Below are 25,814 nucleotides of genomic sequence, written 5' to 3'. Positions count from 1 at the left end.
AAAACTTTACAATAAGGGTTCATTATTTAATGGTTACTTAATCCTTAACAATGCTTAATAAGTCTTAACGAACCCTTAGTTAATTGAACTTCCTTGTAGGCCTATACACTTGAACCTCTGAATCACTGTCATAGGTACTGTGCACCTGCACAGCAATGTGGTCTGTTCATGAGAGACTGTCCTGTAACTGAAAGGTCACAGTTTTGATACCTGCAACATACACAGACCCACTTTGACCCCCCCTCCCTGAAAAGCATACCCTATGGACTAGTCTTCTCCTTTGATATCAGATTGTCTGATGCACTGATAATGGGGATACTATTATTGTCTTAAAAAAATGGTCTGGTATTCTGTTGTTTTTGCCCATTATGTTTATGCTCAGGGGCCCTGCATCCTTGAAAAAAGAGCTTTCTCTCAATGGTCCTCCCTGGATAAATAAAGGTTATTAATTCATGTTCTGTTATTTTGAAGCACTTTGTAACCATGGTTTTAAAAGGTAGGCTATATAAAGCAAAATAACTCATTGGCCTTAGGTGTGTGTGTGTGTGTGTGTGTGTGTGTGTGTGTGTGTGTGTGTGTGTGTGTGTGTGTGTGTGTGTGTGTGTGTGTGTGTGTGTGTGTGTGTGTGTGTGTGTGTGTGTGTGTGTGTGTGTGTGTGTGTGAAAACAGTCTTGTATGTGTGTAAGATGGCGATTTAAGTGATCTACTCAAATCAATGATATAGGCTACTGTGCAAGCTTCCTTTACTGTAATATACTGTGTTAACTCCTGGTTGTGTGATATGATATATGGTGACAGTATGGAGGGTGGATGTGGCCTGGTGGCTTCATATCAGCATCATGCAGCTTCTGTCACCTCTCTTGCTGTGGCTTCCTGCGGCCTCTCTCCTCCACACACAACACAAAGGCCTTCACCACACCAAATCTAGTCCCACTTCAATCACTGCACCACTGCACAGTACTGAGGATGCTACTCCATCATCACATTAAACCAACTGTAGTGGTTTATGTAGGCTATGAGGGGTAATTGTCTGGACTCTTATGCATTTTTTGCTTTTAATTTTCAATGCATTTTAGATTATTCCGTTCTAATTCATCCCACTAGATGGCAGTCAAGACCTTTTTCTCTGCCTTTTGCAGGGACTTTTGGGTGTCACCAAACTTGCCAGTCCACCACAACCTACTGCTGAGTTCTGAGAAATCACAGGGTTGCCGGTTAAAGTGCCAAATCCAACCACTTGCGGAGCTGCCTGGACCCCCCCCCTTCCCCCCCCCCCGCCCCCCGCGCACGTGTGTGTGTGTGTGTGTGTGTGTGTGTGTGTGTGTGTGTGTGTGTGTCTCGTCTTTTTTAATTAATCATTAAATTAGGAAACCACAGATCTGGTATGTTTCTCCTGCAGTAATTATTCTGCTGTCTCCACAGTCCCCAGGGGAACTTAGGGGATTCCCAATAATGCAGTGGGGATTTACCTGACTATAAACCCAGGGCCTGCACAGTGGATACAAACAGTTACAGTATATATAAAACACAGGGCCTGCACAGTGGATACAAACAGTTACAGTATATATAAACCCAGGGCCTGCACAGTGGATACAAACAGTTACAGTATATATAAAACACAGGGCCTGCACAGTGGATACAAACAGTTACAGTATATATAAAACAATGGGCCTGCACAGTGGATACAAACAGTTACAGTATATATAAAACACAGGGCCTGCACAGTGGATACAAACAGTTACAGTATATATAAAACACAGGGCCTGCACAGTGGATACAAACAGTTACAGTATATATAAAACACAGGGCCTGCACAGGGGATACAAACAGTTACAGTATATATAAAACCCAGGGCCTGCACAGTGGATACAAACAGTTACAGTATATATAAACCACAGGGCCTGCACAGTGGATACAAACAGTTACAGTATATATAAAACCCAGGGCCTGCATAGTGGATACACACAGTTACAGTATATATAAAACACAGGGCCTGCACAGTGGATACAAACAGTTACAGTATAAAACTCAGGGCCTGCACAGTGGATACAAACAGTTACAGTATATATAAAACACAGGGCCTGGCCTGCACAGTGGATACAAACAGTTACAGTATATATAAAACACAGGGCCTGCACAGTGGATACAAACAGTTACAGTATATATAAAACACAGGGCCTGCACAGTGGATACAAACAGTTACAGTATAAAACTCAGGGCCTGCACAGTGGATACAAACAGTTACAGTATATATAAAACACAGGGCCTGGCCTGCACAGTGGATACAAACAGTTACAGTATATATAAAACACAGGGCCTGCAGAGTGGATACAAACAGTTACAGTATATATAAAACACAGGGCCTGCACAGTGGATACAAACAGTTACAGTATATATAAACCACAGGGCCTGCACAGTGGATACAAACAGTTATATATAAACCCAGGGCCTGCACAGTGGATACAAACAGTTACAGTATATATAAACCACAGGGCCTGCACAGTGGATACAAACAGTTACAGTATATATAAAACACAGGGCCTGCACAGTGGATACAAACAGTTACATTATATATAAACCACAGGGCCTGCACAGTGGATACAAACAGTTACAGTATATATAAACCACAGGGCCTGCACAGTGGATACAAACAGATAGAGTATATATAAAACCCAGGGCCTGCACAGTGGATACACACAGTTACAGTATATATAAAACACAGGGCCTGCACAGTGGATACAAACAGTTACAGTATATATAAAACCCAGGGCCTGCACAGTGGATACAAACAGTTACAGTATATATAAAACCCAGGGCCTGCGCAGTGGATACGAACAGTTACAGTATACAGTATATAAAACACAGGGCCTACACAGTGGATACGAACAGTTACAGTATACAGTATTTAAAACACAGGGCCTGCGCAGTGGATACAAACAGTTACAGTATATATAAAACACAGGGCCTACACAGTGGATACAAACAGTTACAGAATACATAAAACCCAGGGCCTGCACAGTGGATACAAACAGTTACAGTATATATAAAACCCAGGGCCTGCACAGTGGATACAAACAGTTACAGTATATATAAAATTCAGGGCCTGCGCAGTGGATACAAACAGTTACAGTATATACAAAACCCAGGGCATGCGCAGTGGATACAAACAGTTACAGTATATATAAAACCCAGGGCCTGCACAGTGGATACAAACAGTTACAGTATATATAAAACACAGGGCCTGCACAGTGGATACAAACAGTTACAGTATATATAAAACCCAGGGCCTACACAGTGGATACAAACAGTTACAGTATATATAAAACACAGGGCCTGCACAGTGGATACAAACAGTTACAGTATATATAAACCACAGGGCATGCACAGTGGATACAAACAGTTAGAGTAGGCTATATATAAAACCAAGGGCCTGCACAGTGGATACACACAGTTACAGTATATATAAAACACAGGGCCTGCACAGTGGATACAAACAGTTACAGAATATATAAACCACAGGGCCTGCACAGTGGATACAAACAGTTACAGTATATATAAACCACAGGGCCTGCACAGTGGATACAAACAGTTACAGTATATATAAACCACAGGGCCTGCACAGTGGATACAAACAGTTACAGTATATATAAAACACAGGGCCTGCAGAGTGGATACAAACAGTTACAGTATATATAAACCACAGGGCCTGCACAGTGGATACAAACAGTTACAGTATATATAAACCACAGGGCCTGCACAGTGGATACAAACAGTTACAGTATATATAAAACACAGGGCCTGCAGAGTGAATACAAACAGTTACAGTATATATAAACCACAGGGCCTGCACAGTGGATACAAACAGTTACAGTATATATAAACCACAGGGCCTGCACAGTGGATACAAACAGTTACAGTATATATAAACCACAGGGCCTGCACAGTGGATACAAACAGTTACAGTATATATAAAACACAGGGCCTGCACAGTGGATACAAACAGTTCCAGTATATATAAAACACAGGGCCTGCAGAGTGGATACAAACAGTTACAGTATATATAAAACACAGCGCCTGCACAATGGATACAAACAGTTACAGTATATATAAAACACAGGGCCTGCACAGTGGATACAAACAGTTACAGTATATATAAAACACAGGGCCTACACAGTGGATGCAAACAGTTACAGTATATATAAAACACAGGGCCTGCAACACAGGGCCTGCACAGTGGATACAAACAGTTACAGTATATATAAAGCACAGGGCCTGCACGGTGGATACAAACAGTTACAGTATATATAAAACACAGGGCCTGCACAGTGGATACAAACAGTTACAGCATATATAAAACACAGGGCCTGCACAGTGGATACAAACAGTTACAGTATATATAAAACCCAGGGCCTGCACAGTGGATACAAACAGTTACAGCATATATAAAACACAGGGCCTGCACAATGGATACAAACAGTTACAGTATATATAAAACACAGGGCCTGCACAGTGGATACAAACAGTTACAGTATATATAAAACACAGGGCCTGCACAGTGGATACAAACAGTTACATTATATATAAACCACAGGGCCTGCACAGTGGATACAAACAGTTACAGTATATATAAACCACAGGGCATGCACAGTGGATACAAACAGTTAGAGTAGGCTATATATAAAACCCAGGGCCTGCACAGTGGATACACACAGTTACAGTATATATAAAACACAGGGCCTGCACAGTGGATACAAACAGTTACAGTATATATAAAACCCAGGGCCTGCACAGTGGATACAAACAGTTACAGTATATATAAAACCCAGGGCCTGCGCAGTGGATACAAACAGTTACAGTATATATAAAACACAGGGCCTACACAGTGAATACGAACGGTTACAGTATATATAAAACACAGGGCCTGCACAGTGGATACAAACAGTTACAAAATACATAAAACCCAGGGCCTGCACAGTGGATACAAACAGTTACAGTATATATAAAACCCAGGGCCTGCACAGTGGATACAAACAGTTACAGTATATATAAAACCCAGGGCCTGCGCAGTGGATACAAACAGTTACATAAAACCCAGGGCCTGCGCAGTGGATACAAACAGTTACAGTATATATAAAACCCAGGGCCTGCGCAGTGGATACAAACAGTTACAGTATATATAAAACCCAGGGCCTGCACAGTGGATACAAACAGTTACAGTATATATAAAACACAGGGCCTGCACAGTGGATACAAACAGTTACAGTATATATAAAACCCAGGGCCTACACAGTGGATACAAACAGTTACAGTATATATAAAACACAGGGCCTGCACAGTGGATACAAACAGTTACAGTATATATAAAACCCAGGGCCTGCACAGTGGATACAAACAGTTACAGTATATATAAAACCCAGGGCCTACACAGTGGATACAAACAGTTACAGTATATATAAAACACAGGACCTGCACAGTGGATACAAACAGTTACAGTATATATAAAGCACAGGGCCTGCACAGTGGATACAAAAGGTTACAGTATATATAAAACCCAGGGCCTACACAGTGGATACAAACAGTTACAGTATATATAAAACACAGGACCTGCACAGTGGATACAAACAGTTACAGTATATATAAAGCACAGGGCCTGCACAGTGGATACAAACAGTTACAGTATATATAAAACACAGGGCCTGCACAGTGGATACAAAAGGTTACAGTATATATAAAACCCAGGGCCTACACAGTGGATACAAACAGTTACAGTAAATATAAAACCAGTGGCGTCGTCAGCCCTGGGCTTCCGGGTCTAGAGCCCCGGATGTTTCTTTCCTAGCCCCGGAGGTTATGAACAGCCTCTCAAGTCAGTGCTTGCAGTGAAACCCCCCTCTTTCCCCCGTCGAGTTGGTTTTTCCCATGATGACGCATCATGGAAGAAACCAACTCAGTCAGAGTGTACGAACCCCCCCAGTAACTCCTGTGAAGGTATTTTATTAAGGTACACGCTTCCTGTAAACCTAAATTCTGATGGTGCCGTTTTTGTATCATATGGTAGTTTTATTTTGAAACTTAGAGCGGACGTAGTGATGTTATATCTACGCTGACGTAAGGTGTGCTCACCGGCCGGAAGTGAATTGACATGAAAAAGTTAAACAGACGGTCGCAAAACACATGTCGCTCTTCAACCTACGGTTCTTTATCTAATCAAAAGCGCCTAGCTGGAATTGGGAACAAGGTATTGTTTGTTGTAATGAAGCAGTGATGTGTGGTTTTGTTTAATGTAACTGTGAAGTGAAGGCATTGTTATTGTGACAGTCATGCTAACGTTAGCTTCTATAGACATTGGAGTGGATGGCTGTGGCTTCATGCTGATGCTAGCGTTGTAGCTTGTATGGTTAATAATATTCCGTGTGAAGATATTTTCTGAGATAAATGGGCCTTGGGCATCAAGGCCCATTTATCTCAGAAAATATCTTCACAACTAAACAACTAAATAACATAAGATAATTTCATAGTTGTAGCTACTGTGATGCTGTGCATGTTGGTGCATGTCATTTGTTGGAATAATTTCATAGTGAGATGATGAGCTCGTGTGGAGAGGAGGTGGTGAGGAGTGAAGCAGAAACATTATGTAATGACACACTATGACAATAGTAACTGATAATTTGGTCCTGCATAGCCTACTGATATTTTCTGTTTGTTTTTTTCTCATCTCAGCCTGAGGGGAGTGGAGCAGAGCAAAACAGAGGACACCAGACCAGAGGAGAGGAGAGGAGAGCAGAGTTGAGGAGACCAGATCAGAGGATGAGGAGGGGAGGTGGTGAGAACTTCTTGTAAGTGAAAGAGGCTAATGCTGACATTTATCAATTCATGAATTTGCTAAGTGGACTCCCACCAGAACCCTATCAAGGACCTCTGGTGGTCCCTGGACCTCACTTTGAGACCCACTAATCTTGTTCTTCTGTATTCATCTCAAATGACTCACAACATGGGTATTTACGGATTGGAAAAACGTAACATTTTTAAATGGGGGGAGGGGGGGCCCCTCGCCCCTTAACCCTCCTCACCGTCGGGGTACGTGGCTAAAGCCCCCAATGTCTTCAGGACCTAGAAACGCCCCTGTATAAAACACAGGGCCTGCACAGTGGATACAAACAGTTACAGTATATATAAAGCACAGGGCCTGCACAGTGGATACAAACAGTTACAGTATATATAAAACCCAGGGCCTGCGCAGTGGATAGAAACAGTTACAGTATATACAAAACCCAGGGCAGTGTGTTGAGACACAGCTGGCTCATCCCGGGACCCTCACAGCAGCATGTTGAGACACAGCTGGCTCATCCTGGGACCCTCACAGCAGCATGTTGAGACACAGCTGGTTCATCCTGGGACCCTCACAGCAGCATGTTGAGACACAGCTGGTTCATCCCGGGACCCTCACAGCAGCATGTTGGGACACAGCTGGCTCATCCCGGGACCCTCACAGCAGCATGTTGGGACACAGCTGGCTCATCCTGGGACCCTCACAACAGCATGTTGAGACACAGCTGGTTCATCCCGGGACCCTCACAACAGCATGTTGGGACACAGCTGGTTCATCCCGGGACCCTCACAGCAGCGTGTTGAGACACAGCTGGCTCATCCTGGGACCCTCACAGCAGCATGTTGAGACACAGCTGGCTCATCCTGGGACCCTCACAGCAGCAAGTTGAGATACAGCTGGCTCATCCTGGGACCCTCACGGCAGGCAGTGTGTTGGGACACAGCTGGTTCATCCCGGGACCCTCACAGCAGTGTGTTGGGACACAGCTGGTACATCCCAGGACCCAGCATTGGAGGTCGCTGCAGAAATGGAGCTGCCTCAGGCCCCTCTCCCACGCCAGCAGCCCTCACCATCGGAGCACCACCCCTCCGCTTTGCTATATGAAGCTGAATCCATTATTTCTCACCTTGTAGGTTTGCAGAGGAGAGGAGTAGATAGCTCAAACAGTAAAGCACAACAGGTTGATCTGTTTTATCTCTGCTGATTCACATGTTTATGTCGGTTTAATAGATACATAATAATAAACAGGGGGCACGGTGGTGCAGTGGTAGCACTGTGGCCTCACAGCTAGAAGGTCATGGGTTTCGATTCCCACCTGGGACGCTGTGAGCGCTGAAGGAGTGCGTGCCCGTCCGCATGTCCTCGAGTGCCCACCGCCCGGGTGGGGTCGTCAAAAGGGCCCTTCTGTGTGGAGTTTGCATGTTCTCCTCGTGCCCCCAGGGGGTTTCCTTCATATAGGAACCCCACACCAAAACATGCAATATCCTGGTCGCTGATGTGGTCCCTCCTCTGGTCGTTCGGGGAGCCTGTTCGGAGGGAGGGGAACTGGTTGGAATAGCGTGATCCTCCCACGTGCTATGAAGCTTCTCCTGTCAGGTGAAAAGAAGCGGCTGGCTACTGCCCATGTCTCGGAGGAAGCATGGAGACAGTTTCGACTCTCCCCAGATTGGCAGCAGAGGGTGGAGCAGCAACCAGGATAAATAAACTAAATTAGGGGGATAAAAAAATCTGGAGTAATACAATAACAAATAAGGTCAATAGGTTGGGCATAAGGTGCAGCACAGGGGCCATGTGGTGGGAGAGGCAGTCCTGTCAAGGCCAACAGGTTCAATCCCTGCAACAGTCAGCAGTCACATGACTGTCACACTAAATGCAAATGAGGTATGATGAAGAGGAGACTGTGATGAATGGAGGATGGAGAGATGTGGGCGAATCATCTTCGGACAGTGTGGAGAGAGTCCCAGGGGCCCTGTAGAGAGGAGGAGGGGGAGAGAGAGAGGGGAGGGAGGTAGAGAGAGAGAGGGCTGGGAGGTAGAGAGAGAGGGGGGAGGGGAGGTAGAGAGAGAGGGGGGAGGTAGAGAGAGAGGAGGGGAGGTAGAGAGAGAGGGGTGGGAGGTAGAGAGAGACGGGGGAGGGGAGGTAGAGAGAGGGGGGAGGTAGAGAGAGAGGGGTGGGAGGGAGGGGCAGGTAAAAAGAGAAGGGACAGGTATGCTGGGCAGGTGGGCATTTGAAGAGAAACGGCAGGAAGGGGCGTTATTGAGGTGTGGTCCTCCCAAACCTCATATAGCTCTAAACATGACAGAGAAGAAACATGCATTCAGTCCAGTGTTGAACTGTCTATATTGCTAGAAACAATATGCACCAGCAACAAAGCCACATGTAGATGTAGATCCACTGTGTATCCTGTATGGTGCTTTCAGCCACAAGACCTAACCTGGCTGTGGCTTGGCTGAGCTGCCAAACAGGAATAGAAAGTGAAAGACAGAGGAGAAAGGGACTTTCCAGCTCGGCTGTGAGGTGTGTGGTGCAATGGTATGGTGAAGTACTGGTTCGACAATAACTTTGCTCAGCATGTACGTACATGTACATATCCATCCACAGTAGTACTACACACATCCACTGTTAGTCCTGGAGTCACAATACTGTGGCCTGTATTGTCACTATTGCCCAAATTATTATTATTTTCACCATCACGTGATCACGTGCTCATCGCTGTCAGCCATCTTGTGATTTGGTTTTTCAAGGTCTTGCACTAAGATGGCCACAGAACTGCTGCCGTTATCCACCTTATTTCTAGCTGCCATGATGCCTGATGGGTGCTTCTTCCGCTTCCGGTGTAATTTTTACACTGTTTTAACTTGACAAAAAAAATGTCTATGAGGATTTTACAGCAGAGCCATTCTGCTCTACAGCCGTGTTGTTCGGGTGCTGGGATAAAGTAATGCATTGTGGGTAGTCGGCTACTGTGACTAATGCTATAACGGCTAGCGTAATAGTTACTTTACATGGCAGTAAAACACCACTGACTGACCAAATTGTTTTAACTTTTAACCATTTCGAGTAACACTGTTTCCATACAGCAGGGTTGGTTATTTGTTTATAACGTGACTATATTTATAACTTTAATAATGGACTCCAGCTTCCGGTTTATAATTCGGGTCTGCAGCCGAGTACAAAGGCAGCAGAAGAAGCATGCATGACGAAAGCTACTTTCACACATGAACTCCGGATCAGGTGAGGGTTGCTCCCCACTGAGCCTGCCCCGGATGATACGTGAAGTGTACCCTTTCACACATGGCATGTTGCATTCTCACATGAGTAGCACCTCCGCAGAGTTTGTAAAGTAGAGAGGGGGCGGGTGCGGGGGGGGGGGGGGGGGGGGGGGGGGGTTGCAAGCTGCAACAATGAGTCATGTTAAACCGGACCTTGTTCCCACAATTATTTTTTACAGTGGGGCATTCAAAAATAAGGTGGATAGCCTTTGCCCTTTGTGCTCTGCTTCCTTTGTTTGTTGATGGTAAGCAGCCAAAGTCACACAAGGTGAGATGAAGCTGAAATTGCTTCTCAAATAATAGCACATTTTGTCGGAGCAGTTGCATAAGAGTGTTTGTTTGCACCTTTTGCTCCATCGGTGCAAAAATATTGTGAATGTGTGTAAACTGTATGAATGTCAGGTGATGTTGATGGAAAAAATTGCCTAATCCTCTGGATGTACAAATGCTTTCAAAAAGAAAAACTGCAGTCATCGTACAAATACCAAGGAAATAGAACATGTCCAAAGCACGTGGCTGATGTCACCATTTTGTGGATAGAGGTTTTGACAAAATGGCGGCCGGTGTGGTCTCAGCCGAGGCTCGGGTTTGACGGTATGATATGATATGATATGATATGATATTTTCATTTATATTGCACCCCTCAGCCAACTTTTACATTGGTCCGGGACGCAGCCCGGGGAAAAAATAAAAAAATAAAATAAATGAATAGACAGGACAATGGAGACAGGGAACCAGGCAGACGGACAGACAGAGAACATAAGTACACCTCAAACACACAACATAACAGCAAAGTAACTCAGTGATCATCTAGAGCGGAAAGGTGGGTTTTAAGCAAGGCCTTAAGGTCTGTAAGGTGTTAGCAGACTTGTTCAAAGGGATCTTATTCCACAGTGTCGGCGCCATCACTGCAAAAGTCCGGTAACCCCTTGTCACCAGTTTGGCCCGCCGGACCTTCGGTAGAGGGTGGTGGTGTTTTTACATGCCGCCGCTGCTTATCAGCTGATTGAGTGTTTGGTTTTTATATCGACCATATCAACCAGGCAACTTTCCAAAAAGGGACGGCACAGGGACTTTCCAGGGCAGCGTATGGTGGATGGTGACACAATGAAACCTAACCCACTGTGCAATAATTGAATACCACAAATAAACCAACTGTATAACAGCCAGTCAAGTAGCATATATGTTCGTCGTTTTTTTGTTTGTTATGAAACTAAAGCAAAACTAAAGCAAACTGAAACTAAATCAAAGTCAAATATTTAACACTTGAGCTGCATGTAGAAACATTTGATTTTTGAATCTTTCTGGCACCCATTTGATCACATGGTTTACATGGCAAGACTGTAGCATGTTCCTTCTCTCTTGTATGTTCTTTGTTGTTGCTCATTTAAGAACTTTGAGAAGATGTGATCAAAAAAACACACAAAGGGTTGAAAACCAAATTGTCCAGAAATATTCTTAAGTGAGATTCTGCCAGATGAATAATTGACTAAGATCCAAAACCACACTATTGATGAATCTTTAATTGACCTTTGCTTTATCATCATAAATGAGGGTTTATGATCCTTCAGCACGCTGACATGGGGTTTTTAATGTTGAGCGTTTCCCAAGTGTGTTGCTGCTGTGCTGGATGCAAGTTAAGTTAGGTTAGCCCAGTGGCTCTCAAACCTTTTTGGCTTCACTCCCTGATTTCTCAATCCAAGTACCTACTTTACCCGACTACAACATTTTGCTTAGAAAACTGCAGGAGAAAACTATAGCATGATGCAATGAATGAATGATAACCCACCTTTTGAAGATTATAACATTAGAAAATAAGAAATGGAGTGAAAGAGTTGAGATATAGTGCCTCCTGAGCAGATTTATTTTAAGGTTTTTCCCCCCATTTATGTCTATGCTTTATTCTTACATTTTTCCATTTCCCCCTTTATCTCAAGTACCTCCTATAGTAGGCCTATCTCCACATAGCCCCAGTTTGTGAGCCATTGTGTTAGGCGCTAGGTTAAGCTGTAGATTAGCTAGTCAGTGGTTCTCAAATTGGGGTCCAGGGAACCACAGGGGCACTTGCGTGCGACCAGGGGGTCCGCAGCAAAAGGGGAATAATTTATTTATGCTTTAATTCGATCCTTGTGTCAATTTAGGGGTCCTGACATGACAACACTTGTCAACCACTGAGCTAGATTGTTAGCCTTGTTGTGTTGCTGTTTTATATTTATGGTCAAGCTGAGGGCTGCCAGTATAGAGTAGGCTAGGTGGTAGGTTAGATCCAGTAGAGTAGGCTAGGTGTTAGGTTAGATCCAGTAGAGTAGGCTAGGTGGTAGGTTAGTAGCCTGGGTAAACCCATCCCCCACGTGACCTGCTCTCAGACCTGTTCTCAGTCACTAGGGTCTGGAATCCCACCTATGTTAAGTCGATTTCTAGCGGTTGTTGGGCCCCCCCCGATAGACCGCTCCATTACGCAACCGTCATCCAACTAGCTTAGTGCACAGAGCACATGCGCAGTGCAGCAGATGGCGACATCACTCTGCGACCTTTGTTGTTAGCATGCCAGCTACCTACACTTTGATTCACTAGGCTACTGCTAGCTAACGACCCCACAACAGCACCGCGATGGCTAGCACCAATGTGAACGATTTTTAGCAGGTTGTGTAAGAGAAACCTTCGTTCTAAAGGCAAGTTGGGCAGCTGCAAACCACTCGAGGACGGGGTATTTCTACGCCTGGAGAGCGTTGGTGTGAAACTACACCAACAGGATAGCAAATCATGTCGGATTTGCCAGAGTCTGACTGAGGTATGTACTTGTAACCTAGTGCTGCACGATTAATCTACACTTCCCCCGTGCACTCCCGCAAATAAGTAATGTTATGCGCAGCCATTTTATCAGATAATTTCGCCGTAAAATGTGTCCAGGTGATGAGAAGCCCCAGCTTGTACAAGCTGTCCTTTGTATGATCGCTGCCCGTCCACTAAAACGCGATTTCGATATAGCGTGAGGTGATATTTTGATCAACAGACCTCATAACGGGGATCTATACTGTTACTGTACATGTGTCTACTGTACTGACGTCCTCTCTATTTATTCTTTCAGGTATTAATTCAATACATTCGATAAATGACTGACTTTTCCTCATCGGCTGTAATGGGTTAGCGAGGTAACGTTAGCTAGATTACGGGAGCATTTAACGATCTAATGAATTCTAGAAAAACATGTCAGAAGCTAGCTAACGTTTATCAGATAATTTCGCCGTAAAATGTTAATGGGAATCTATACTGTTACATGTGTCTACTGTACTGACATCCTCTCTGTTTATACTTTCAGGTATTAATTCAATACCCTTCCAATCCAAACAGACCAGAGTGCCATGCCCCACATCAGCCGCAGGTATTGTGGAGAAGGGCAACTGGTCAGCTGCTGCCAACCTGATGAGGAAACAGGCATGTTTGTTATGCTGGATCCTCCGGCGCTGTTCGCCTCAGGACTTGAAGGCCTAACGTTGTACCATGGACTGTATACATTCTGTGCTAATAATGCTAGCATGCTAACATCCTTTTCACACACACACACACACACACACACACACACACTGAATATACCGAAATGCTAGATTTGATCATGGACTTAACGCTAATGTTAATCAAAAATGGCCGCAGTCATAACGGTAAGGTGTGTTTGACCTAATTGAAATATTAACGTTAATGCCCTCACATTTCAGCGTGGTTACAGATAAACCTATTTAAAGCTAGCTAGCTACAGTATATTTTTGGAGGCTATAGCGTTAACGTCAATGTCATGACATAGTGAGCGTAGTGTTATACTGTATATTATACATAATACAGATCATATTCCAGATGCAACCTAGCTAGATGTTAAGCTCCACACTGCTGTATGAGTACAATCAAATCTATCAAGCCTTGATATCATATTCCAACGTGAATTCAGCTGAGGGGTTCGCTCCAGAACAAGACTGTTGCATTCAATATTTGTACACGTTACTGTGCAGTAGTTAGTGCAGGCTAGTTAATTGTTGGAAGTAAGGTTTTTGAATTCTAAAAGGCTCACAGCACATGTTGTTTCTGACTTGGATTGATTAATCAAAATTTTCAAAATCTTTACTACTGTACTGTCCATTAACACATTGAGTGCCAGCAACGCCATATGGCGTCATTAGAAATTTACCGTAGGCTGCCAGCGACGCCAAATGGCGTCAATAACTCGAAATTGTTTTTTTGACGGGGGGGGGGGGGGGGGGGGTGTCGATCTATGCTTCTTACATCGCCTCTTACAATATGAGAGCTATTGAATGTGTCTAACCTATTTTACAGAACCCTTAGGTGGCGACAGCGCACTCCAGATGAGAGAAAGTGGAGTAAAACACACAGAAGAAGTCGTTGGGGAAAAGGAAATCGCATAGCATCCGTCCGTATGCAGCTGCTTCATTGAAGCATAACGTTAGCTGTGCCCCTGCAGCAGCCAATCTGCTGTCACAATTGAGCACCTCCGTGTCCGCTGCACAGCCCATTCGCATGATCAGCCGTGGAGTTATTATTATTCTCAACTGGAACGCGGCTGTAAAAAAGCTGGATTTAGCGGACTTTTCAGTGCTGAGCACACGTAGAGCAAACGCACTCACAGCAGAGCCGAGCAGAGCAGAGAGACACTCCTCCCACAACGGGGGGGGGGGGGGAGGTGGGGCACGCAGGACACTACAGCATACAACAGACCCAGGCACTGCAGCAGGCTCGATGCACAGAGAGCAAACAAGCTAGAATAGGCTATCTGATGCCCACCAGCAGTAAATCAAGACCAGCATGAAGGTGTAGGGTCTGCGCACGCAGGGGCCAGCGCTGCTGGTTGCAGCTAAAAAGTATTATTTGGCCAAACAAAATTCCTTTGTTTTCACTCTTTTATTGAAGGAAATTATTTTTGAGGTGTCATTACATCAGAAAATATTAGCAATGAGTCAATGATGTGCTTGAAATGCTTCCTTTCACAAAAGGCTGAATATCTCAGGTTTCTAGAAAAAAATTGCTGTTTTTGGTCTAATCAAGCTATCTTCTCCGGCTCATAACTAAAGAACGGAAAATGGGATCAATAAACTTTTTTTTGCAGGTGATAGAAGAGAGTCTCATCGTTATTTGTGCGTGTTCAGTGTTTACATAGTAATTATTAAAGAAATTATATGACTGTTTTAAAATGCATTGCGGCCTATGTGGCACAGTACAGCACCTTTTGCCCAAGGGCCGTGGCACTCAAAGTGTTAATAATGACATCAGGTGACAAGCTGAAATGTCAATTCTTATAGCAAATCTAGGTAAATTTCAGACTTTAACGTAGTGTCTTGTCTGAAGTGAATACAAGTGACCTATATTTTTCAATCCTGTCTTTGAATAAAAGTTGTACATTGTGTTATACTTGAAAACCATGTCTTTGCTCCCTTATTTGTGTTCACAATTACAACAAATCTGTATGGTTTATCTGTTGGCATTAAACCGTGGTATTTCCTTGGGTGATATTCCATATTTGTCATTAAACCTAGCTGTTCACATCTGCATTTTCTACAAATTGGGCTAAATTTGCAATGATGAATCAAAGCCACATGAGATATCACAAGTAGCCTACTTTTATTAACACATTGAATGCCAGCCATGTTTTCATTCCTGTAGGTAAGTTGTGCCAGGGGTGTTTTTGACGATTCTGGCTCATTTTAGAGACAGCCGAGGATTCTTTTCTGTTAAGAATTCATGAACACCAATCATCTAAAAATAACTAATAGAATGTGTGCTTTCTCTGTCTAAAAGAGTTAGTTTGCAGAGTTAGTAGTTATGTAGATATTAGCCGTTGAGTACAGCATGGTTTCAGCGTCTGGAAATTTATTCAGAGATAAATGGCTTTTTGTGAAACAGTCACTTTAACCATTCATTTTTGGCATCAGTAAGACCGTCAGACATTCTAAACAATAGTTTTGAACAGTAATTTCCTCCATAACAACAGGAAACACCCCTCTCATTCAAACTCCTCCCTCCGTGTGTCTTTTCCTCCTGGCTGTACAGCGGGCGTGTCAGAAGCGCTTTTGCTGCTGCCTGCCTGTGTGCCTGCCTGCCTGCTTGCCTGCGTGCAGACGCTCCTTGTGCGAGTCAAGATGGGCCGGGGAATGCGTGGGCGATGGGCAGATGTTGATTCTGGCCTTTCTGAGGTGTTTCAAAGTGTGTTTCACCTATGATCTATTTTGCAAATCGCTCTCCGCTCTCTGTGTGCTGCTGCCGGTGCGCGGCCGCTCTCAGGCAAGACAAGTCTTGAACGGATTACTGTAAAATCGCCACGGCATTTCCTTGAACGGCTTGGTCCCGCGGCAGTTTTTTCTTTGATTTCGGTCGTCTGGGGGAGCACTGTCAACACTTAGTGGGTCGGTAAAATAGATTATACACATTATCTTGCTCCAATAGTGATCTCGAAGATGTAAAAGTTGTTGATTGATGTCCCACTGTCAAAAAAAAAAAATCTTTATGTAAGACGAGTTAGTCCGTCCTTGGCACTTAAGCGCTGGATTATGTAAGACGAATTAGTCCGTCTCTGGCACTTAATGTGTTAAAAAACAAAATAAAATGCAAAGAGAGGTTTCCTTCTCTAACTATTGGTGCGTTCACAAAATATTTACACAATGAGATTTTTTTAATAAATAATCATCAATAACGTGGATAATGATGACATCTGCAGCTGCTGGACGAGAGACAGAAGAAACTGAACTGAAGATTGGAGCAGAGGAAATGACTACAGAGAAACTTAACCGACCAGCACTCTGCTTCAATCAATGAATGCTTATAAATAAACCATACACATGAGAATTACCGTTAACGTTACAGCATTTAATAACATAAATATGGTGATATCTGGTGGTCTGAAATTACTCAATCTAGCTACAGTACAGTACTGGCTCCTATTGTGTCTTATTATTGTAACGTTTGAATCAGCGTTTCATAACTATAATAGCCTAATGTTACTGTAGCCTGGATGACGTTAGCTAATGCTACCCAGCCTTCCTTCCATTGGCATATGCTGCCTCACAAATCAATCATTGCAGCCGGACTGGTCATTTGGTTCAGCATCAAAATGGGCTGAGAGATTAAACAATACACATGAGAATTACAGTTAACGTTACAGCATTTAATAACGTTAATTTTCGTGTACCCGATGCCAGGATATTTTGTCACTTTGTTTTCATCAAGTTCTCTGGACTTATATACACAAGCTCACAGCGTCCTAACAGGTTAATGTTATAATCTCAGGAGAGATTGAGTAGGCTAAATAAACCATACACATGAGACCATGCCCAAATGGTCTACTGCCCAGAAGCGTCAGTTTACATGTTTGGTAGGGAATTATTTTAATTATGTTAAACCAGCGTTTATCTTCCATAATGCATTAAATCATAATCACAATGCTATGAAGACATTAGCTGATCACCACAGAGCTGCACAGACAAGTTTATCAGATAATTTCGCCGTAAAATGTGTCCAGGTGATCAGCTCTGAAGCCCCGGCTTGTATGATCCGCTAAAATCCGATTTCGATATAGGTGTTATTTTGATCAACAGACCTAGCATCACATTATTCAGTTTAAGGATCCTTATGTGGAAACATTTTGAGAACCACTGTTTTGAAGTACTATTACTATAGCTGTTTTCATTCTCACATGACAATACAACAGAATAGAGTATCAAACAAAAAACATTTTTATTAACAGCTGTTTTCACTTGAAGTTCCTCAACGTAGTTGCATAGCCATATAGCTAGCCATATAGCTAGTAGCTAGCTCGGGAGCTATGCTTTAGAGAGGCCAAATGCTAACGGCTAGGTAGTGCTAAGCCGCTGCAGCTGTTACACGTCATTGACAAAGACGCACTCTCTGATTGGCCGATCACGGCAGGACTGATGTTGGCAGTCACGCCGTCACTCATTGGCTGCGGGTCTGCGTGGGTCTTTCAATCGCCCCAGAAATCGATTTGAATGGCCCGGAGTCTAGATGCTAGTGACTGGGAACTGAGAGAGCAGGTCACGTGGGGGCTGGGTTTACCTAGGCTAGTAGGTTAGATCCAGTAGACTAGGCTAGAGTAGGCTAGGTGGTAGATTAGATCCAGTAGAGTAGGCTAGGTGGTAGGTTAGATCCAGTAGAGTAGGCTAGGTGGTAGGTTAGATCCAGTAGAGTAGGCTAGGTGGTAGGTTAGATCCAGTAGAGTAGGCTAGGTGGTAGGTTAGATCCAGTAGAGTAGGCTAGGTGGTACAGTAGGTTAGATCCAGTAGAGTAGGCTAGGTGGTAGGTTAGATCCAGTAGAGTAGGCTAGGTGATAGGTTAGATCCAGTAGAGTAGGCGAGGTGGTTAGATTTTCTAGGTGGTGGTAGGTCAGATAGAATAGTTTCTTTGCCTTGGTAAAATATGCTCTAGTCTACTCTGTTTTTCTTGCTTGCTTTCTTGTCTCTCTCTTTTGTTTTATATAAGTTGTTCAGTTTATGTTTAATGGTTGTGTTTAGCTAGATCTAGCTAGACTATTTCCTGTGAAGCCCTCTGAGACTTGCCTGTGAATTAGGGCTATAAACTTGACTTTTATTCATCTTTATCAAATACAACTAAATGAAATGGAAAACAGATCATAGAAACAAAACAACATTGTGGACATCTCTGTAACAGCAACCTTTGACACTTGTATTTTGTTTGCTTAAATTAACATAACATATCTCATGTCTTACCAAAATGGTCAATAAAATAAATACCAACAAATGTAAACTATCCACAGTTAGGCTACCTTGGAACAAACAGTTTTAGAAACACAAAAGGTTTCCTGGAAAGGAAACCAAAACAAAACCTACTGATCCATTGTCAAAGTTTCACAGCATTAAACAATATATTTACATATTTTTATATACATGTAGAAAAAAATAATCAAGAAATGAACGTATTGACTTGTTGGTCACTAAACCATCACTCAGTGCAGAGATGCTGAAGCATAACCAGGGGGGCAGTATTGAGTCACTGTGGTGAGTTTCCCTCAGTGAAGAGCTTTGTTAGGATGACGTCATCATTCCTACTTTGACGTCGCCATTCCTACTATGATGTCATCGATCACTGATGATGTCATGATTCATAAGTGTCTTTCATGCCTTTCGCTGGTGATGTCATAACACAGGTGATGTCATATTCGGATCTATAAGGGCCTGTTCCTGCAGGTCCTCTCTAGTGATTCATAAACTAAACTAAGATCACTTCAACCTCTGAAACCGTTCCCAACCCCGAACCGTGCAGACCCAGCTATCAAGTTCCACAACCTCCCCACTTCTCAAGACTTACCAAGTTTACCGTGGCCCTCAACTGTCCGCGAATAGATCCACATGTCTTCCGACACCGATCCTGACAGTATGAATCACTCAGAAATGGATTTAGCGGGCAAATTTCTCCCCCCGATCAAGGAGGAGGACCATGAGGCGCCAGTTTCCCTGTCGGCCGCCTCAGCTGATCCACCAGGCGACTCAACGAAAGGTCTTGTCACCGAGGAGACCTTACAAACCATGGCTACTCTGATGTCACGCCTGCTTTCTGAGGTCGCCCTCCTGGCGAACCGGCTAGATATGTATGAGTTTCAGAGCATGAATCACTCTGAAATGGATTTAGCGGGTACCCCAATCAAGGAGGAAGCCCCCGAGAGGCCAGTTACCCGGCCGGTCGCTTCAGCTGACCCACCTGGCGGTCAGCTGGATATCTCCACTCATCCTGATGCCTCCACTCGTCTCATCACGTTCGGAGACTTGCCGATAATAGGCAAGGCTCTGGCTTCCAAGGCCGATGATCGGTACGCCCTCCTGGTTAGCACAATCCAGAATCTGGCTTCCAAGGCCGATGATCGGCACGCCCTCCTGGTTAGCACAACCCAGGCTCTGGCTTCCAAGGCCGAGGATCGGTACGCCCTCCTGGCAAAACGGCTAGATCGTCTCGACGGACTAAACCCTCCTGAGGGTGTCATTCTGCAGCCTTCCGCTCCTCCTGCCCCAGCTTCCGAGGGCACTGTCGTCCCGGAGGTTTCCAGACCTGCTACCCCCCCCCCAGCCACTGCGGCCGTTGCTTCTAGCCCTGCCTCTCGGTCGCCTTCAGCTGCTAAGCGCATATTCTGGGGGGGAGTTCGCGTCATCCCAGAGCAGGGGCAGCCACATTTGAGTCCCAGCAGCCATCTGTACCGTGATCTGACCGGCAGGGTTCGCATCACACCAGAGGAGAGGCAGCGCCGTTTGGACACCCGGAGCTACCTGTACTGTGGTCGAGCCGGGCATTACCTCTCCTCCTGCTCCCGGCGTCCAGTAAGTGGTCCCACCGCTCGCCGGCCCGTGGTGCTCTCAGTGGATCAAGACTCTACGTGTCCAGCCCCGAAATCTGTATGGTTGGGCAGCGTCCCCTGCAGGACCCAGGAGTGGCAGTGTGTCTCCAAGAGGGTTAAGGAGTTGGAGAGGACTGTCGATCGTCTCATTGGAAAGTTCAATCACTGCCTGCAGATCAACTCCGTCCCCCCGCAGGGGGCCTCCGAGTCTGCTGGCCCTGAGGCACAACCTGTGGGCCTTCCCCTCGCCGAGTCTGAACCCGTACCTCAGCAGCAGCCAATTCCAGTTCTTGACCCACACGTAGGTTCCAGCTTGATGCTGGGAGGTCCCCGTAGTGTCGTCAGCCCTCGGTCAAGAGCAAGAGCAAAGAAGAGGCGTTTAAAGGAGGAGACGGTGGGTGTCCTCCCCAAACTACAGGTCGGGAGGGCAGGCCTCGCTGAGTCAGATCCCCCTGTGGCTCTGCCTTCGGAGACGGCAGCATTTGACCCTTTTGATGGTCTCCAGCCTCCCATGTTTGGATCGTGCCCCGGGGGATGGCCGGCTCCAGAGGATCCACCGGACCCGGTAGAAGTTCTGTCTACGTATCGGTCTATCTATGGCTTCGATATCCAGTATTAGGGAGGAGCACCTCCACTGTCCTACACCCCCTTTGGGGTCTGACCACCTGCATCTAACCACCTGCTGAAGAGCACCTCACTCTCCTACACCCCCTTTGGGGTCTAACCACCTGCATCTAACCACCTGCTGAAGAGCACCTCACTCTCCTACACCCCCTTTGGGGTCTAACCACCTGCGTCTAAACACCTGCTGAAGAGCACCTCCACCAGAACCTGCAGATTTTCTGTCTCCCAGATGCCATCCTTGATGGCCTCATTGGACGCCAGGTGGCATCCGTTGAGGGGAGGGTACTGTTAGGATGACGTCATCATTCCTACTTTGACGTCGTCATTCCTACTATGATGTCATCGATCACAGTGTCTTTCATGCCTTTCGCTGGTGATGTCATAACACAGGTGATGTCATATTCGGATCTATAAGGGCCTGTTCCTGCAGGTCCTCTCTAGTGATTCATAAACTAAACTAAGATCACTTCAACCTCTGCAACCGTTCCCAACCCCGAACCGTGCAGACCCAGCTATCAAGTTCCACAACCTCCCCACTTCTCAAGACTTACCAAGTTTACCGTGGCCCTCAACTGTCCGCGAATAGATCCACATGTCTTCCGACACCGATCCTGACAGTAGAGTAGGCTAGGTGGTAGGTTAGATCCAGTAGAGTAGGCTAGGTGGTAGGTTAGATCCAGTAGAGTAGGCTAGGTGGTAGGTTAGATCCAGTAGAGTAGGCTAGGTGGTAGGTTAGATCCAGTAGAGTAGGCTAGGTGGTAGGTTAGATCCAGTAGAGTAGGCTAGGTGGTACAGTAGGTTAGATCCAGTAGAGTAGGCTAGGTGGTAGGTTAGATCCAGTAGAGTAGGCTAGGTGATAGGTTAGATCCAGTAGAGTAGGCGAGGTGGTTAGATTTTCTAGGTGGTGGTAGGTCAGATAGAATAGTTTCTTTGCCTTGGTAAAATATGCTCTAGTCTACTCTGTTTTTCTTGCTTGCTTTCTTGTCTCTCTCTTTTGTTTTATATAAGTTGTTCAGTTTATGTTTAATGGTTGTGTTTAGCTAGATCTAGCTAGACTATTTCCTGTGAAGCCCTCTGAGAGTTGCCTGTGAATTAGGGCTATAAACTTGACTTTTATTCAGACTTTTATTCATCTTTATCAAATACAACTAAATGAAATGGAAAACAGATCATAGAAACAAAACAACATTGTGGACATCTCTGTAACAGCAACCTTTGACACTTGTATTTTGTTTGCTTAAATTAACATAACATATCTCATGTCTTACCAAAATGGTCAATAAAATAAATACCAACAAATGTAAACTATCCACAGTTAGGCTACCTTGGAACAAACAGTTTTATGGCTCAATTCCACCACATTTTACAGCCCTGCACAGCCCGTCACCACTCGGCTCTACTTGCTTCAACCCGATGGACGTTCTGCTTCGACCGCCCTTCATCTGCCCCCGCCCACACCTGGTCGTCACAGCGACCGCATATCTGCCCTCCACCCATGTTCTGAAATAGGCTATAACATAACGTTACAATTAAATCCATACACAGAACTTTTAAACTGTTTATGAAATACTGGTGCCTCTAAATTACCTACAGTGTGTGTGTGTGTGTGTGTGTGTGTGTGAGAGAGAGAGAGAGAGAGCAGTGCTGGCATGATCACAGTCCTTGATCCTGGCCTGAGCAGCCAGCTCATAGCATCACAGCATGTTGGGCGGGTGTTACAGTGTACATGGGCAAAAGTGACAATCGACCAGGAGAATGGATATCACTTTGTTGTTAGTCAAAACTCACAAGCGCTGCACGAGGGACGGGCGCGAGGGACGGGGGTTGCGCTAGAGTGAAGCCTCTACCCCCGCGGCCTCTCACCAGGCAAAACCGCGGCTTCACCAGGCGCCTGCGGCCTAGCGGAGCCGACGCAGCACTAACTACACAAGCGCTTCAGAGCAGCGGACTTTTGGACAATTGAAACCACCGCGCCGATTTTATTTCACCAGAGGCGAAGGCAGCAAAACAAAAGACTGATAGAAAAGCATAATAGAAGAGAAAAGAAGGTAAACTGGTATGCAGCGCTGCATTGACAGTCAGTAGGATATAGAGAGTAAACATGATTCTGCCTGACCAATCAGTCGCCTACAATGTTTTCACGTCACGGTATGGACCCGGGTTGGCAGAAAAAGAACCCCGACGAGGCAGGTACTAAAAGTAGCCCAGCTCAGCCCCAAATCTAACCGAGCTGGGCCGGTTTATACCGGTGGGATGAGACCAAAAGTCGAGTCGAGCGGAGCGGGACCGCGCTACTAGCTGCGGTGGGATTGGGCCATTAGAAACACAAAAGGTTTCCTGGAAAGGAAACCAAAACAAAACCTACTGATCCATTGTCAAAGTTTCACAGCATTAAACAATATATTTACATATTTTTATATACATGTAGAAAAAAATAATCAAGAAATGAACGTATTGACTTGTTGGTCACTAAACCATCACTCAGTGCAGAGATGCTGAAGCATAACCAGGGGGGCAGTATTGAGTCACTGTGGTGAGTTTCCCTCAGTGAAGAGCTTCTCTCTCAGTTTGTAGTAGCTGCCTTTCTGCATTAGCTCGTGGTGAGTCCCTCGCTCCTGAACCGTCCCCCGTCCGATCAGCACGATCTGATGTGCCTTCTCGATGGTCTGCAGCCTGTGAGCGATCAGCAGCAGGGTCTGCTCAGGGTAAGAAGCCAGGGCCTGCTGAACCTGCACACAGCCATTCACACATTATGATATTAGTCCACCAGGGACCTGTTCTATGATTTCATCACTTCATCACATTAATTAAGCAACTTGTTTTGTGCATTAACTTGGTCTCAATAGGGCAATTCCTAACTATTAACTGAGCAATGATCCAATCCAATTTAGGGGGCATGGTGGTGCAGTGGTAAGTGCTGTCGCCTCGTAGCTAGAAGGTCCTGGGTTCGATTCCCACCTGGGCAGGGTTGGGTAGGTTACTTTTAAATAGGAATCCCTTAAAGTTACTTGTTTCTTGTTAAAAATTGTAATTAGTAACGTAATCTGATTACCACTATTTAAAAGTAAAGTAGGGATTACTTTCAGTTACTTTTGGATTACTTTTTTTTTTTTAATCCAGGAATGTCCCATTGGGATACAAGATATCTTCTTCCAGGGAGTCCTGGTCAAGAGTCCTGGCTAAAACCCTTATTTAACTAGATGAAGCATGTTTTACCATTGATAACCAGATAAGAATGTTTATACCAACATGAAGTTAAGGAGAATACAACAAGAGTTATTTTTAAGACCACTTTAATTTACGTTATGGGTATTTTTCATGATGTGGAGTGGAAGAAGCAGCTTGTTGCTTTAATCTTGAAACACGAAGTGAAATGCTGTAAGCACTTCTGCCCTGTTGACTCCACGCCTGACCCAACTTGCTGCAGCTTTGCTCCGACTGTCCGACATCCGTGAAAAATAGAAGCCTTGCGTATCTTTTTCGGAGAGCTCCGGATCGTCGGAGATGGGACGGAGTAGACACGCAACGCAGCAGAGTAGGTGGGAGTTGACGAGTTGACACAAGTAGAGTGGAAACGTATCGGCTCCGAAGCCGTACCGCAGCGCAGACGGACCGAACACGGACTCAGTGGAATGTGGCCGTAAGTGAAAGTAAAAACCTCTCGCCCCATGCCGACTAGAGCAGCGTTTGTCAGCAGCACGGGTATCAGGCGGATACATTCAATGCCACTGCCTGGCAGCTCGTAGCTGACAGCCCCACACACAGCCCCACACACAAGCGCCTATACTGAAAATGATATTTTCAGTAGAATCCATGTGGAAGGCGCTTGATCTGTCTAAACACTGAGCGAACGTAAAAGTGCTGTTGCTCCGCCTCGCTCGTCCTCGTCACAGTCAGTCACTGGCACCAGGCTACACCGTTTCTTGTTGTTATTTTGTAAAATGAATGAAGAGGCAAGGGCGAATGTAATCCCGCCTGTAACGTCGTTACTATACCCCCGTTACTGTAATCTAGATTACACATCTTAAAATGTACTGTGACAGATTACAGTTACCGTTTTTTTGTAATCAGATTACGTAACGGCGTTACATGTAATCCGTTACTCCCCAACCCTGCACCTGGGACGCTGCAGCGCTGAAGTGCGTGCCCATCCGCATGTCCTCAAGTGCCCGCCGCCCAGGTGGGGTCGTCAAAAGGGCCTTTTTGTGTGGAGTTTGCATGTTCTCCACGTGTTCCCTGGGGGTTTCCTTCATATAGGAACCCCTTCACCAAAACATGTAATATCCTGGTGTGGTGTGATGTGGTGCCTCCTCTGGTCGTTAGGGCTGCCTGTTTGGAGGGAGGGGAACTCGTTGAAATAGCGTGATCCTCCCACGTGCTATGTCCTACCGGTGAAGCTTCCCCTGTCAGGTGAAAAGAAGCGGCTGGCTACTGCCCATGTCTCGGAGGAAGCATGGAGCCAGTTTCAGCTCTCCCCAGATTGGCAGAGGGTGGAGCAGCAACCAGGATACATAAATTAAAATGAGCACTAACAGGGGATAAAAATGGGATAAAAAATCGGAGGAAAATAAAAATCCACCAAATCAATTCATTTAGATAGAAGGTATCACCTATTATTGAGGCCACTGTTGCATAATTGCAGGCAACATTTCTTAGATTGTCTCCTCTCATGTGCCATGGAGGCCCAAGAGTCTTCACTGTAACAAAACACAAGCTGCAGATTTCACTGAGT

The 25,814-nt window shown here is 45.1% G+C and overlaps 1 pseudogene across 1 annotated transcript in view; it reads right to left on the bottom strand.

Annotated features, from left to right (window-relative positions):
• Positions 1-25,814, bottom strand: part of LOC310785729 (antigen peptide transporter 2-like) — a 65,916-nt pseudogene that overhangs the window by 3,946 nt on the left and 36,156 nt on the right. Inside the window, exons 12-13 of the transcript in view lie at positions 23,612-23,811; positions 7,749-7,815 (exon numbers count right to left, since the gene is read on the bottom strand). The product of the transcript in view is annotated as an antigen peptide transporter 2-like (transcript). The remainder of the gene's footprint in view (positions 1-7,748; positions 7,816-23,611; positions 23,812-25,814) is intronic.

Source organism: Poromitra crassiceps (genome assembly GCF_964638095.1).
Source record: "Poromitra crassiceps genome assembly, chromosome: 11".
Taxonomy (NCBI): Eukaryota; Metazoa; Chordata; class Actinopteri; order Beryciformes; family Melamphaidae; genus Poromitra; species Poromitra crassiceps.
The sequence above is the reverse complement of the archived record's forward strand: the minus strand, read 5'-3'. Positions and strand labels throughout refer to the sequence as shown.